This window comes from Procambarus clarkii, chromosome 4 (genome assembly GCF_040958095.1).
Source record: "Procambarus clarkii isolate CNS0578487 chromosome 4, FALCON_Pclarkii_2.0, whole genome shotgun sequence".
Lineage (NCBI taxonomy): Eukaryota > Metazoa > Arthropoda > Malacostraca > Decapoda > Cambaridae > Procambarus > Procambarus clarkii.
In genome coordinates, this window is record NC_091153.1 from 5,182,458 (window position 1) to 5,199,893 (window position 17,436).

At 36.5% G+C, this 17,436-nt stretch overlaps 1 protein-coding gene across 2 annotated transcripts in view; it reads left to right on the top strand.

Moving 5' to 3' along the window:
* Nucleotides 1-17,436, top strand: part of dcma (decima) — a 443,230-nt gene that overhangs the window by 215,893 nt on the left and 209,901 nt on the right. The gene's annotated exons all lie outside the window — the stretch shown is intronic.

Below are 17,436 nucleotides of genomic sequence, written 5' to 3' on the forward strand. Positions count from 1 at the left end.
GTAATTATGGAGCTCCGGGTGCCTGAGGGGACGTGGCCACTAAGGGGAAGTTGACACTAAGGGGGTGTTGACACTAAGGGGACGTGAACAGAGGGGGGAAAGAGGACCAAGGGGGGGGGAAAGTGGGTTCATTGATGATGGGAGAAGATGTTGTTGGTTAAAGGGAGATGATAGGGAAGGACGTTGATTAATCTAGGAGAGGAGAGATGTTGCCGAAGCGTGAATAGAATGGCAGGTCAGATGGACAATTTTTGTTTTAAATAGGTGGGAAGGAAAATCAGTGAACTGGAAGATGAATTGCTAGGTTGATCGATTGATTAAGTGGCATATTGACTCTGGAATACCTTTTGACTAAGATAAGGGAGTTATATCGGTGTTTTCTCTATGCTGCGTGGTAGCTCAATGTCACATCAAGTGTCATACAATCAATTATAATCATACAATCAAATGTCAGCACAATCAGTCGGGCATAACCTTAGTGGCAAACGTTTCGGTTCCAGACTCAGGGGCAGAAACGTTTCTCAGCATCTCACGAGGGGCAGAAACGTTTTGAAGACGAGGAAAACAATGGGAAAAATAGTCTGGATGTCGCACTATATTCCCTGCTCCGCTGCTGATACGAACCAGAAAAACTTACCAAACGCTGACAGTGAATAGTCTGTAGAGACACACGAGTCAGTGAAGCGTAGGCCTCGTAAGGAGTGTTCTGGCTACCCTTCCATGTGGAAAAGGTGACCAGGCAGCGATTTTTCAAACTCACAAACTTGATATTTACTTTCCCAGAATATGAGATGGTACCGTATGCTATTTTAGACAAAGCTCGACCAAACTGTAGACAGTAAGGAAAGTCTTCTTAGGTTCTTTTTAACATTTAAAGTACAAAAGAATTCCTCATTTTTTTTACTGTAACAATGGAGTCAATTGGATGATATTCATATTCTCAGTTAAATAACCTAAGTCACCTAATATTCTCAGTCAAATAACCGAAGTCACCTAATATTCTCAGTCAAATAACCTAAGTCACCTAATATTCTCAGTCAAATAACCTAAGTCACCTAATATTCTCAGTCAAATAACCTAAGTCACCTAATATTCTCAGTCAAATAACCTAAGTCACCTAATATTCTCAGTCAAATAACCTTAAGACTATGAGCAGGTGATTAAATATATTGTTTTTCAAAACAATGATTATAATAAGACCTAAAACAAAGTTTATCTTTCGCAAAAGCTTTAAATATTGATTAATATAAATATTTTAAAACACTTAAATTTGTTTGGCAAGCAATTTAAATTAAAGAAATTAGTGATAATCGTCCTAATTCAACAGTAAACACTTGGAGTTGTAACTAATTGTAATTAATTACAAATACGGCATTTTTACATTTAATAATGAGTTGAAGACAATAATTCGCTCGTTATGTTGTGTAGTTGATGGTTTGTTATGAGTAAACAATCTCACTGGGCTTCAGTAGCGCGCTTAAATCGAATTAATTTGTATTGTTTTATACACACACTGAACACAAGTTTTTTGTTAAATGTTAGATTTACGTAAATGAATGCGAAGAAATAGATACAAAGGTCGGAAAATATTGCGTGAATAGATACGATCCTCCATCAGGGGGTGATAACAAGAGCAATATTGTTATCTAAATGACGATAACAAGCAAGAGGAGGTGCTTAGAAATACTTGTAAGACAAGGGGAGGGGGATTGCTCCTCCTTTTATATTTCCACACACCTTTCCCCTTTTTTAATTAAGGACGACAGTGTCTCGAGGGAATTATTTGTGCAAGACTCTATTGTCGTCTGGCTATTTATACACGGACTGAAGACTGCAAGTAGAATGAATTATTCGTCTTCAACAAAGGAGGGATGATGTTCAGCAGATCGTGAAAGAGGATATGACAGGAGTTTATGTGAGGGATAAGACAGGAGTTTGTGCGAGAAGATAAGGCAGGAGAATGAGAAGAATCTTTGCACTAGACAACAAATATAATAGAATTTATAATACACTAACAGATCAAAGTGCTATTGTATATGTACCAGCAATAATTGGGAACAGAAAATCTATTTTGCGTTCGTTTTGTTTACACGAGGAAGATTTGTAAATAATTTTTCATTCCAGCTGATATCAGTTCTTCCTGCTTCTTGTGCATGCTTAGGGAACAACTGCTCATTGTTAGCAGGTAGTTGCAGGCTCATTCACTCGTCTCAGCGCCAAAATACAAGAAAAAAAATACAATCTAAGATATAAGAAGTCGTTTCTTCATTTTTTGATGTGTGATTTTGATTTGATTGGTCATCAAATCTTCTGCCACGTTATTGTGACTCGTCTTCTGCAATTCCATACTAAATATTTTATGTTATTCCCGTAAGCGTTGGATTGTTTCAGCGTTGGTTAAACGTACATAAATAAAGGAGTTTTAATGGAAATAAACAGGGTCTGGCTCGTATGGGACATTAGTTTCTCTAAGGCTTCCTTTATTATTATGTTCTTGTGATGTGTGTGTGTGTGTGTGTATTTAGCTAGTTGTACTCACCTAATTTTGCTTGTGTGGGATTCACTTTGCTAGGTAGGGAATGACATTTATTGGAAGGGTTGAGAGTTGCGTGATTTCATCCACTAGCTAAGAAAAATTAAGTATTCTAACATCACTGAATAACATTTGTGTTAAATATTTATCGATGTTTTAAACAACAACACAACTTCATTCTGAAAATAGTTTAAAGCAAATAGTCAAATTTATCCAAGTAGAGATAATGTTCTTGTCTTGTGACTTTTCTGAGCAATATTCCAGAAGAATTATCCAACTTAAAATTGCCTAGTTTTGGAAATATGCATAAATATAATGGAATAAAGGTAGGGACATTTGCATTCAAAATGTTAGAGTAGACTTGAGAATGAGAAGACGGTTATTGTTATAGCTAGAAAGAAATAAGCATAAAGAGAAAGAGAGAGAGAGAGAGATGACAGAGAGAGAGAGAGAGAGAGAGAGAGAGAGAGAGAGAGAGAGAGAGAGAGAGAGAGAGAGAGAGAGAGAGAGAGAAGACAGGCAGACAGACAGACAGACAGACATTCAGAGACAATGACAAAGAGAAAAAGAGAGAGACAAATTATAAGAGAAAACTTGCTTAAAAGATTTCAGTAACATAAATAGTTTGACATACCAAATATAACTAACATTGCAACTAGAATTCACAACATTCAATACAACTATTATTATTACTACTTTTATTATTTTATAAAGTTACTGTTGAATAATAACCACTTATACCACAGTTATATGTGTTCTGCTTTGCTGTGTCTAAAGGAAAAGGTTTTGTCCATTGTACACTATTTTTATATTTATATTACACAAATATTAAATATATATATACTACTATGAAGTGAAATTGTATATGAGGGTACTCGCTATCATCAAAATGATAACGCACTTGAATATAGTTTGCATTATATTATTACTCACACTTCAGAATGATAAATTGTTCCATGATTATTTAACTAAATCAAACTGTCAACGAAAGATTTTCCTTACACACAGAAATCACAATAGCGTGATGCATCAATGAACAAATCCACAAGGGCCTTAAATAAATTCAGTAGAATTTCTGGTTTCAACTCTTTTTGACCATGTCGTAGTTCAGTCGATTAAGGCAAACGTCTGGGTAAGATCTCGGACGTAGGTTCGAATCCTCGTCACGACCCTTCTTGATTTGTTCAAAGATTTCCCTTATTGCTTCCCCCAGATCCGAATGTCTAATTACAGATCCACTTTGAAATTTATACTTTAACGGTTCTATTCACTCCTTAAAGTCTAACGACCGACAAACAGACGGGGACAGGGACTAAAGAGACTTTCAAATTCAATGTATTCTTGTTCGAAATGATTATTGATTAATGATGATTATAAAGTTTAGAAGTTTAGTAGTTAGAAGCGTCTAATTCTTCCCTAACTATTCGTCATCTTTTGTGTAGCTCAGTCGTAGGGCTAAGTCCGGCAACTAACGCTCTATAGTTATTAGTTATGGTGCTGGTAACGTTCTGTAGTTATTAGTCGTGGTGCTGATAACGTTCTGTAGTTATTAGTCGTGGTGCTGGTAACGTTCTGTAGTTATTAGTCGTGGTGCTGGTAACGTTCTGTAGTTATTAGTCGTGGTGCAGGTAACGTTCTATAGTTATTAGTCGTGGTGCTGGTAACGTTCTGTAGTTATTAGTCGTGGTGCTGGTAACGTTCTGTAGTTATTAGTCGTGGTGCTGGTAACGTTCTGTAGTTATTAGTCGTGGTGCTGGTAACGTTCTGTAGTTATTAGTCATGGTGCTGACAACGTTCTGTAGTTATTAGTCGTGGTGCTGACAACGTTCTGTAGTTATTAGTCGTGGTGCTGGTAACGTTCTATAGTTATTAGTCATGGTGCAGGTCACTAACGCAACGTTTTAGTGTGGGAGAGCTAAGGGCAGGAAACGTTACTAACACGTAACATTAATTATATCCACATGTTCCAGGAAACACTCTTTGCGTGTTCCTTAATATTTTCTTGTTGGTGAAAACGCAGCAACAGTTTGGCCTTTGTTTACCTGAGTTATTCTCAATAATTGATCGTGTTGACTCTCCTGTTTTTCTATACGTGTCCTCTGTAATCTTCTATAATCTGCATAATCCTCGGGATTATGTATTCTGGTATTCATGATGACTACGACTTTCCTATACATTTTATGTATGTTTTTGTCTCATTTAGTGTCGATTTTACTTATTTTAGCAGTTGTGTGTAATGTTGTAAGTAATTGACTTCACTTTAGTAGAGGTAATGCATTGGGCAGTGATGTGGTAGAAGTAGATTCTATTTACAGTTTCAAATGTTGATTTAATAGAGCCTAATAGGCTCAGGAATATGTACACTAATGGATTGTCATTTGAGAGGCGGGACCAAGGAGTCGAAGTTCAACCTTCTCAAGCACAACATTTAGACAATCGTAGTGAATTGGCCAAGATACCGAAGAAAGCACAACTAGATGAATACAACTAGGTGAGTAGTACACACACACACACACACACACACACACACACACACACACACACACACACACACACACACACACACACGCGCGCGCGCGCACAGTTTCAAATGTAGATATGATAGAGCCCAGTAGGCTCAGGAATCTGTACACCAGTTGATTGACAGTTGAGAGGCGGGACCGAAGAACCAGAGCTCAACCCCCGCAAGCACAAATAGGTGAGTACAATTAGGCGAGTACACACACAATCACACACACACACACACACACACACACACACACACACACACACACACACACACACACACACACACACACACACACACGCACACACACATTTACATATATGCATAAACCTACCACCGAATGTGTTTGCTAAAAGCAAATAACTGCAAAAAAATATATAAACCAAATCCATTTTGTTTCCTAGAGGTCCTCTGGCCTCCCACTCAACAGCTGTCACAGCCTCGCCTCCCTCTAGTACAATGGCCTTTCTTCCTCTATCAAAAGCTTTACAGAATTCGCTTAATGCACTCCAGGTCTGATGTATGCTGTGTGGAGACTTGCAAGCGTATGGTGTATATTTGTGTGATGTATTCGTTGAATAATATACTTTAAGTCCATTGGTGTATGCAAGGTGTATAGTGTATGGTTAGTTATTTTTCGTTTACTAGGTGTTATGATGTAGTAAATGTACTGTAAATATAATTGTGTCCTCTTGAATTATGAAAGATATTAATGCAAGACGAGTTTTCATTAGTTTTTATCATTACTTAAACTCAACAATATTTAAGAGAATTGACATTTGGAAAAATAGCAAAAACATTATTAACATATGGTCAAATAGTAATGATAAACAAGACAGAATAAAAACAAGATATCCATCAACCAACATGACAATAGACTACTTTTTAAGTTTTCTTCGAAATAGCTGATAGACACTATTGACACTATTAGTGTCAATAGTGTCTATCACAATAGTGCCAATGACGAAATGACACTATTAGACTATGTTGTGTGTTCAGACATGATCAGGGTGTGGTCGTGGGGTCCTTAGGTGACAAGTAGTTACGATGTAGCCAGATTCGCCTCGTAATTCAATAATTGAGAATTGCACAATTCAAAGGTTACTGTGAATCGTGTCACAGTCGATGACTGCGATTGAGAGTTTTCTATTTAATTGTTTATAATCAAATTAAGAGCTACAATGGCCATTCAGAACAACACGAGGGGAGAATGACAGGATCGAATTGTCTTTGACAGCAAAATATGGTCACATTAATTAAAACTTTATAACATCTTGACTACTTCTTACATTAAAAGAAAGTATTTAGATGGTTCATTAGACATGCAAGTCTATATGTCCTTAAAAACAAAACAAAATTGGTTTCATTCCAGATCTCAAGTGTCAGGATACTCCAGCACTTCAACGTCTTTCTTTCACTTTCATTTCCTTGTTGACTTACCTCGTCCACAGTCATGAGAGTAGCATTGATTCTTTGTAATTTTAGCCTCGTGTGGTACATAATTCCTCTGATTCGGAATTCCAGATAATGGCTGCTATAAGCATATTCTGTCCAGGCCGTGGGAAGAAACAGTACGCCATTTAATTTACAGAGTTTTAGAAAGACAGCATCTGTACGCTCCAAATGGTACATATTATATATATATATATATATATATATATATATATATATATATATATATATATATATATATATATATATATATATATATATATATATATACAACAATGACTGAAGGAAAATGAGACAGGAAATTCTTTCAGTACTTGCGTATTAATTACTACAGCTTCAGAAGGATTATTATCAATAGTGGTGATCCCAACAACAGTTGACTAACTCCCTGGTACCAATTGACTGTTATGTGAACAGCGGCATTAGGTGAAAGAAAGCGTGCCCAACCATTTCGGTCCCACCCGGGACTCGAACCCGGAATTCTCTATTATACGTCGAGAACGAACCCTTATGTACTACCGACACTCTGTGAGCCTAAGAGGCTCTATAAATTGCACCGTGTTGAAAAGAAAAGCAAAAAGAAAATCTCCATTTTAAGTTCCTGGAAAGATGCTGTGAATGTCTCATGCATCAGCCAAACTACCCAAGTGCTTACATCTTAAATCCCAGCAATTTAGATGGTTTGCGATAAATCATAGAGCGAAATTATATATATTGGAAGGGATTAGAGCGAGAGACATATTTACGGTTTCCAATTTTTCTTTGATGGCTTTCCTCGTAAGAATTGCAGTTATATACTACCGAACTGTGAGGTATATGTTGACTTGGATATAATTCAAGTTGAACCGAAACTCGGCCAGAATTTTCTTGGTGAAGGGGGAAAAAGTAAAGTGGATTAGGTGCGAACTAAACTGATTATATGAGACGTCTTTCCTATTTTTCTCTCCCTCTTTACACATGGTTTGGAAGTTGTGTTTTAGTCTGTCAGTCTCTGAAATTTTGCTTGTTGTTTTTAATTATTTGTTGTTTATATTGACCAGTATTTACACATATATTCACGTAGAAGTGTAAGAATGGTCTAGTGTTAACTTGAAGAACTTTGCGGGTCATTTTACCATATATCCTCTAATTTAACCTCGTATTTATATATTTATCTATTTTAACCTCGTTCATTATTTCCTTGTTTTAAAGTCTATTAACATAGCTTGCCAATCCCAGTCGAATCTAATACGTCTTATACGTATATTCAGAAAAGTATGGACCCTTGTACTCAAAATGTACTCGGGTCGTAACTTCTCTTCAATCGATTATATCTTCTTTTTCATCTCTGTTTCATTCTTGAGAAGTATTTCCTCAGCCACAAACGTTTTCAGAAATACCAACATTTTGTTTTCCTAGTTTAAAAGATACTCTCTTCTCCGAGACGGTGTACAAAACGTTTCTGACAATTAAAATGATGCAATGTACCCAGCTCTCTCTCTCTCTCTTTTCTCTGAATTCCGTCATCTTTTCGAAAACCATTTTGGAAGCTTTTTGATGTGGGGATTTTGTTCCTTTTCTGTATGTGTTGTTATTGTTGTTGTTGTTGTTGCAAGAAATAATTTAATATGTTCTTGAATGTTTATTAATGATAGTGATTTGAAGTTGATGGGCTCATGGAGTGTTTTTTTTATTATTTTATTTTATTTTATTTTGGCATTGTTTTTTGTGTTTCAGTAGACCGGAGAGATGTTGTCTAGGACTGACTTGGACTGTGGTGTTGTCTAGGACTGACTTGGACTGTAGTGTTGTCTAGGACTGACTTGGACTGGGGTGTTGTCTAGGACTGACTTGGACTGTGGTGTTGTATGGAACTGACTTGGACTGGGGTGTTGTCTAGGACTGACTTGGACTGTGGTGTTGTATGGGACTGACTTGGACTGTAGTGTTGTATGGGACTGACGTGGACTGTAGTGTTGTATGGGACTGACTTGGACTGTAGTGTTGTCTAGGACTGACTTGGACTGTGGTGTTGTCTAGGACTGACTTGGACTGTGGTGTTGTATGGGACTGACTTGGACTGTAGTGTTGTATGGGACTGACTTGGACTGTAGTGTTGTATGGGACTGACTTGGACTGTAGTGTTGTATGGGACTGACGTGGACTGTAGTGTTGTATGGGACTGACTTGGACTGTATTGTTGTCTAGGACTGACTTGGACTGTGGTGTTGTATGGGACTGACTTGGACTGTAGTGTTGTATGGGACTGACCTGGAATGTGATGTTGCCTAGGACTGACTTGGACTGTAGTATTTATATATCCAATCTAAGAGTTAACATTTTATTAGGTAGTTTGGGTATGTTACTTATCGAGTCTTATATTTGTCTAACCTTTGACTTTGCTTGCTACCTGTTAAATCCACTTAATCTACCACATAATTAACATATCAATAGTTTGTTTACATTGCTCTTAGTCCTTTTTATTCTACTAAAAATTGTCTAGGTCTCTGTCTCTTCTATTGCCTCATTTTGAAGTATTACTTTGCCACACACACTTACAAAAACTCATTCGGGCAAACCGACTCTCAGAAGCACCAATCTCTTCCTCCTTCTTCTTATTCTTGAAGTGTATATTTACCTCAGCTCTCAAACTAAACAAAAACTTGAGCCTGACTCGTCTCCTTGTTACAGCAAGGACTATCGTCACACACACTCACCAGAGGCAAGATCTAACAGGACACTCACAGCACAGCAACCACAGGGAATATATATATATATATATATATATATATATATATATATATATATATATATATATATATATATATATTATTAAATATGACCGAAAAAGTAAGATTAATAATTCTAATTCTGATGTCAGATATCTGCAGGAGCTGAAGGAGGCATTTGAGCAGAGTTCCGTGCTGCGTTTCACTTACGAGATGGAAAAGGATGGGAAGCTGCCCTTTCTAGATGTAACAGTCATGGAAAAGGGCGGAGGTTTCCACACTGCAGTCTACACTAAGGAAACAAACATAGGAATGTGCCTAAATGCCAACAGCGACTGCCCAGACAGGTACAAGAGGAGTGTTGTTAACGCATATGTCGACCGTGCTCTCAGCCACAGCTCAGAATGGAAGCAAGTCGACGAAGAACTCTGTAGGGTAAGGCAGGTCCTAGTCAATAACGGCTTCTCCAATGGTTTCGTCGAAGACATCATAAGAAGGAAAGTGAAAAGCCATGCAACCTCTGAAGAGACAACTAACACAACACCTATACCCCCTATTAGACTATTTTACAGGAACTTCTTTTCCACAGCTCATAAAACGGAGGAAAGGGTCCTGAAAGATATTGTTAATAGAAACGTTATCCCTACAGACAAAAATCAGAGGATACAACTGACGATTTACTATAAAACCAGAAAAACGGCCAGCCTACTCATGAGAAACTCTCCAGACACAAAACAGAACGCTTTAAAAGAGACTAACGTCGTCTATGCCTTCAAATGCCCACTTGGGGACTGTAAGCTCCAAAAAACCCAGTATATAGGCAAGACAACAACAACTCTTTCTAGGCGTTTAACGATGCATAAGCAACAGGGCTCCATTAAGGAACATATAATCTCTTCCCACAACCAAACCATCGCCAGAGAAATCCTAGTAAACAACACAGAAATCATCGATAGATACAGCGATAGCAGGCGGCTTGACGTTTGCGAGGCACTACACATCAAGAAGTCAACACCAGCAATCAACAGCCAATTATTGCACAACTATATTCTACCCACCTCAAGACTCCGCTCCAATATAGAAGCATCAAGAAATATGGACCAATAGGCTTTCTACAAACACTTCTATTCAATATCCATTGGTTCGTGTTCTGTCTTGTGTTGATGAAATTAATACCCTATTAATACTCTTGTTCTGTCTTGTGTTGATGAAATTAATACCCTATTAATACCACATCTTGTTCTGTCTTGTGTTAATGCCACCTCACCCCATCCACCTCACTCAAATGTAGATATAAAATCGGAGATACGTAAGTTCTATTCAGTTGTGTATTTGTGAACTAAAGTCTTTGAAAATGTAATAAGTTTTATGAAACGCGCCCGTGTCGCGTCAGACTAGAAATAAAAATGAATTTTGGAGAATTGATTTTTGATTTACCTCCAACAGTGAAGCGTAATGTACGAAAGATTGAGAAAATTCGTGTTAGAATTATTAATCTTACTTTTTCGGTCATATTTAATAATATATGTCTACAGGAAAGACTGCTACCAAAATATACTAATATATATATATATATATATATATATATATATATATATATATATATATATATATATATATATATATATATATATATATATATATATATATATATATATATATATATATATATATATGTGTGTGTGTATATATAAATATATATATATATATATATATATATATATATATATATATATATGTATATATATATATATATATATATATATATATATATATATATATGTATATAGATATATATAATCGTTTACACCACATGAGAATCGTCTGTTAAAATGGTGAATAATTCTATTTTTGTTTCCTTCATATCAGGTGTGTGCTTGGTCCTGTCACAGTGTTTGGGGCGCCGGTTGGGCTAAGGTGGGTGGAAGGTCTTGGGGTGAAGACACTCTCCCCAAGTTTTGGGGTAGAGTGCTCCCAAACCACGTTCTTCGAACCATCGAAAGTTCTTGCGTCGTAAAAAGTATCTTTGTGGTTATGTATATATTTAAGATAACAAAACTCTTACGTTTAATATAATGGATTGAAATATATTGAAAATACGTAATTAGATATGATTTTTTTTTGTATTTAAAAATGTTGAACAAAAGAAATCGTTGGTAAGATTAAAATAAGACTTAAAAGCATTGATGTTTGAGCATAAATGTTATTCATGTAATCCCCATCTCTACGTCTCTGTTCACTCACTTTCTCTCAATCTCATCTTTTATTCTCTTCCCCTTCTCCCTTCCGCTACAATCCGCTTGCTTCTATCTTCATATATATTCAGCTCTTGCAACAACAATAATTTCTATAAATTTTAGAATTCATTAAATCCATGGTGAATACAAGGATATATTCAAAGGAATTCAAATTGCAAGAGAAAATATGAGCTAAGAGATGTTGCTTGTGAAGAAGACCTATTTCATTGTTATGTACTTTGCATATAATGAGAAAAGTTTATTTAATAAATATGTGTGATTTTACAAATGATAAAGTTTGAATCGCTGATATATTTTTATAATTGGGTTTTTTCATTTTACAGTTCGCTTGATCAGTAAATAATTTATTTTTTCTATATTGTTAAGTGTTTTTATATGGAAAACTTGTATATGAGTTTCATGAAGTTTATAGATTCTGCAACAAGGCGTGTTTCAGTCTATGTTCTCTTCCATATGTACACACACACACACACACACATATATATATATATATATATATATATATATATATATATATATATATATATATATATATATATATATATATATATATTATATATATAGTCCTGCAACTTCTATAGTCTGGTTGAAATCTTCTCCCTGTCCTGTTATTTTCGATCTGTGATGTTATATTCATAGTAATATATTTTATTAGAATATGACTTCAGATTCTGATATTTACGTTAAAGGATACTCGATCAATAGCCTGTTGATTATACATTAACTCGGTCAAGTTCGAAATGAATAATAATAATAATAATAATGTTAAATATCTGATCCAAGTTTTTGTTCAATTTATATACGTTCCTTAATTAAACATCTTCACCATCTTGAACTTCTTAATAACACTCATTTCTTAAGCCTCTCACCTCCCTTTCTCTAACTTTCCCTCCCTTTCTCTAACTTTCCCTCCCTTTCTCTAACTTTCCCTCCCTTTCACCTACATTTACCTTCTTCATAATTTCTCACCTCTCAGCTGCTAAATCTTAACCTTTCACCCTCTCTCTTTCCTTCCCCCTTTGACCTCTCTCACACTCCCCACCTCCAGCATGATCTCTCACCTTTCAGCTCCTATTTACAAACCAGTTACCCCCCTTCACCATAATCCTATTCTTGATCTATCGGGTGCTCTCTATCCTTGACCTCTCTAGTTGCATATGCATCTATCTGACCTCTTGCCCGCATCTTCTTGATCTTGAGAGTAGCAACAATATCGCCTTAACGAGGACTGTTAAGACACAGAGTGTGTGTGTGTGTGTGTGTGTGTGTGTGTGTGTACTCGTCACGCGACAAGATCAGCATAAATAGTTTATACAAGCACTTTCTTCTGCGTGATTGAAAGACGTTCTTTGGCGGCTGTTGAGAAACCCTTGTCACTTCAAGTTTTTCCTGTACGTTCTTTTCATGCTCAGTAGCCTGGGATTATTCTCCGCCACCAACTCCAGTAAAAGGATTTATTGTTTGGTGGAGATTTTATCTGCACTTCAGTGAACCACCTCAATAGTGTGTATATATATATATATATATATATATATATATATATATATATATATATATATATATATATATATATATATATATATATATATATATATATATATATATATTGGAAGGTGGTTTTTTCTAATACATGATCGCAATTCACTTGTGTTTAATGGTATTTATATATACATTTGCGTACCAAATTCATATGCACAAATTTGTTATCACACACGAAGTATATATATATTTTTTTTATGTAGCAATGTTGCATACGTATATCCCTTGGCTGACCAATATACACCAGTACATGAGGTGAATTTTGCCGGTTTAAAAGCATTCCACTTCACATTGGGGCATCAAGTCAGTTTAATTGTATCACATGCTTATAACAACAAAGCCAGAAGCTAAAGAAAGCTTTCAACACTCTGTCAGCCAAATATATCGTTATCTTGAGGTTATCTTGAGATGATTTCGGGGCTTTTTAGTGTCCCCGCGGCCCGGTCCACGACCAGGCCTCCACCCCCAGGAAGCAGCCCGTGACAGCTGACTAACACCCAGGTACCTATTTTACTGCTAGGTAACAGTAATCGTCGACATAAACACAAATCTTCTTGGTCATTGAAGTTAGAAATGGGATATTTTGTATGAGAAAGAAAACACTTAATAATTTATTTTAAAAATCCAAGCTTTTGAGACCTCCATTAGCTACAGCTTAAATTTAATCCAATTCAGATGGGTCAATCCCATTATTTAAACGAAAGTCGGAAAATATAAAAATACATTAAATACCTTTTGTAAATTTACTTAACTAAATCCGGTAAGGAAGTATGAATGATTTAAGTGGGAGAGTTCTGAGAATTTTGGGGGAGCACAGTCGAGGATATTATTATTATCGTGGGAGTCCGGTGGAAAATATTGTTAATGTGGGTGATTTTGAAGAATTATTTGTGGGTTTCAGTGAAGAATTATTTGTGGGTTTCAGTGAAGAATTATTTGTGAGTTTCAGTGGAGAATATTATTCTTGCAGTGCAACTATCTCAAATGAACCCTCTTGCAGTGCGAGGGTTCATCTGAGTACATTGTTACTGTATAGGGTTCATATGACAATTTGGTTATTGTGAGAGTTCATAGAGTAGTAGAGATTGGTGCTTCCGAGTTGAGGTGATAATTGCTAATGCAAAACCCTGTTTTCAGCTCATCGACAAGCACATCACGGTTTTGAAACGGGTAAAGTAATTTTTTAAGCAATATTTTTTTTATTTAACATAATATATATTTATGTTTCGAGCAATACAAAAGAAGAATTAATGATATTTCAATTCAATCTTAAAGTCAGTGAGTTACTGACTTTTGACTGAGTTAAAGTCAGTCTGTTACTGAGTCGAATGGTGAACACTTGTGTATAAATCTTTGATTTATACACATGTGTATAAATCACAGATTTTATACACAGATTGTGTATAAAATTCATGTAAAAAGAAATCTGTGATTTATATAAATCACAGATTTTATACACAGATTGTGTATAAAATTCATGTAAAAATAAATCTGTGATTTATATAAATCACAGATTTTATACACAGATTGTGTATAAAATTCATGTAAAAATAGATCTGTGATTTATTCACTTATTCACTAATAACTAATTTAAATATTTTTTGTACACATGTGTGTAGATCACAGATTTTATACACAGATTGTGTATAAAATTCATGTCAAAATAAATCTGTGATTTATTTATAAATCTGTAAAAATAAATCTGTGATTTATTTTTCATTGTTTGATGTGTAAATTGGGAGACCGGAATGAGTGGTTAAATGAGAGTTAATGTTCTACGGAATTCCTTCATAGGTGTTGCATGAAACAGTCTGACATATAACAAAAAATTAACTAAAATTAGGATACTAGAAAAATCTTATGATAACCAGAGTTTCGGAAAATATCAATATTTTGAGTCAATATCTTTGAGATGATGCATCATGAATAATTTCATAACGCTTACATATGGTATTAAAAACATTCTTTTAGAAGATAGGGGACTTTCTATTCACATATTTCTCAATGTATATACATTAACCGATCAAGACGTTCTAATAAATGCACTAATAACTAAATCTATTCACTAATAACTAATTTTGTTGTATTCGAGCGAATACATTATTAAGTAAGGTCTGGGTTTATAGCTACAACTTAAATATGAACCCAGTATAGTTTTAAGCTAATTCTGTACCCAGTATTGCTGTAACCTAATTCTGTACCCAGTATAGCTGGCACTTTATTATGTTCCCAGTATAGCTGGCACCTAATTCTGTACCCTATATAGCTGTAACCTAATTCTGTACCCAGTATAGCTGCCCTGGAGAATAATCGAACCCAGCTTGAAGTTTAAGTGAACCTTGGTTAGAAATTTGTTCTCAAATAGTAAAAGCCTTTTTTTACACTTTTTTTTATTTTAATGTGTTATCCTAATTAAACTATCTCCATCTGCCTGCTTACTTGTCTATTTCCCCTCATCGTAGAGAGCAGATAATCTAGAAAGTTTGAATGGAGAGAGAGAGAGAGAGAGAGAGAGAGAGAGAGAGAGAGAGAGAGAGAGAGAGAGAGAGAGAGAGAGAGAGAGAGAGAGAGAACGTGCAGTATTACCAAGAGGCGGAATAAACTGGTCGTTTTACTTTCATATAAGCTATTTGAAGATTATATATGGAATGGGATACGGCCGGTCGAGGAAGGCCTTTTCCGTTCTAACTTCATTCTCTCTCTCTCACCCTTTCTTTACCTGTATTTCTTTTTGTTTGTCTCTGTTTATTTTGTGCATATCTATCTTTGTTTTAAATCTGAATCTGTGCAAGTCTCTTTCTTTGTTAATCGGTCAATGTTTTTTCATCTTTGTATATCTATGTCTCTCTCTCTCTCTCTCTCTCTCTCTCTCTCTCTCTCTCTCTCTCTCTCTCTCTCTCTCTCTCTCTGGGGCTTCTTGAGTTGTTTTTTTGGCTATAAAGACTTTTTTCTAAGTCCCTGCTCTATTATTAATGCATTACTTTTAATTAAGGTTAAGCAACGCTCACGTTTATAAAGAGCAAGGTGGGGGCAGGAGAACCACACAGCCTCGTGCTAGTGTTGGCCTCACTTATAAAGAGCAAGGTGGGGGCAGGAGAACCACACAGCCTCGTGCTAGTGTTGGCCTCACTTTCTCTGACCTAATTTGGCTTTTCAAGAGTCCTCGAGATTTCAGCAAACTAGATTTCATTTCTCTGAATTTTTCCTTAAAAAATCCACGACATGTTTTCGGCAGCTAGCCGCGGTCTTTGTCTCTGTGAACGTGTAAACCGGCGTCTCAGCTGCTTATAGCACGCAAGTTAGAAGTTAGATATATTTATTGTGGTTGAAACACTTCTAAGTTGCTGATTTAGTAGCTATAGATATCTTCGTAATGTATGTATCTGTTGCTCTTCCACCAGGAGAAATCTAAATTTTGGTGACCAATCTTGCCAATGAAAGTTTTGTTGATCGCATTATTGTCCAGATTCTTGTGTTAATGAAAATGTGTGCCATTTGTTCCATCCAGCCATTTGTACCATTTGGCACAGAAGGGCCAGTTTATTGAGCGGTGTCACTCATCCTGTGAGTGGACATACCACCATAGTGACAGTATTGGGCAGCGCCACTCATCCTGTGAGTGGACACACCACCATAGTGACAGTATTGGGCAGCGTCACTCATCCTGTGAGTGGACACACCGCCATAGTGACAGTATTGGGCAGCGTCACTCATCCTGTGAGTGGACACACCGCCATAGTGACAGTATTGGGCAGCGTCACTCATCCTGTGAGTGGACACACCACCATAGTGACAGTATTGGGCAGCGTCACTCATCCTGTGAGTGAACACACAACCATAGTGACAGTATTGGGCAGCGCCACTCATCCTGTGAGTGAACACACCACCATAGTGACAGTATTGGGCAGCGTCAATCATCCTGTGAGTGAACACACCGCTATAGTGACAGTATTGGGCAGCGTCACTCATCCTGTGAGTGAACACACCACCATAGTGACAGTATTGGGCAGCGTCAATCATCCTGTGAGTGAACACACCGCCATAGTGACAGTATTGGGCAGCGTCACTCATCCTGTGAATGGACACACCGCCATAGTGACAGTATTGGGCAGCGCCACTCATCCTGTGAGTGAACACACCACCATAGTGACAGTATTGGGCAGCGTCACTCATCCTGTGAGTGGACACACCGCCATAGTGACAGTATTGGGCAGCGTCAATCATCCTGTGAGTGGACACTCCGTTAAAGCAGCATCTACAACACTAGCCGGATAGGAATAAAACCCGTTGGGTTGTTCATCCTGTCATTTACACTACTATATCGGGCATAGGTAAACAATACCTTTGGCCAGCAGAAGCCTAGAGAAGCTGTATTTTAGCAGACGCCAGCACCTCTGTCGGTGAATGAGGAGGTGAACAAACAGCCCAACTACCATTAAC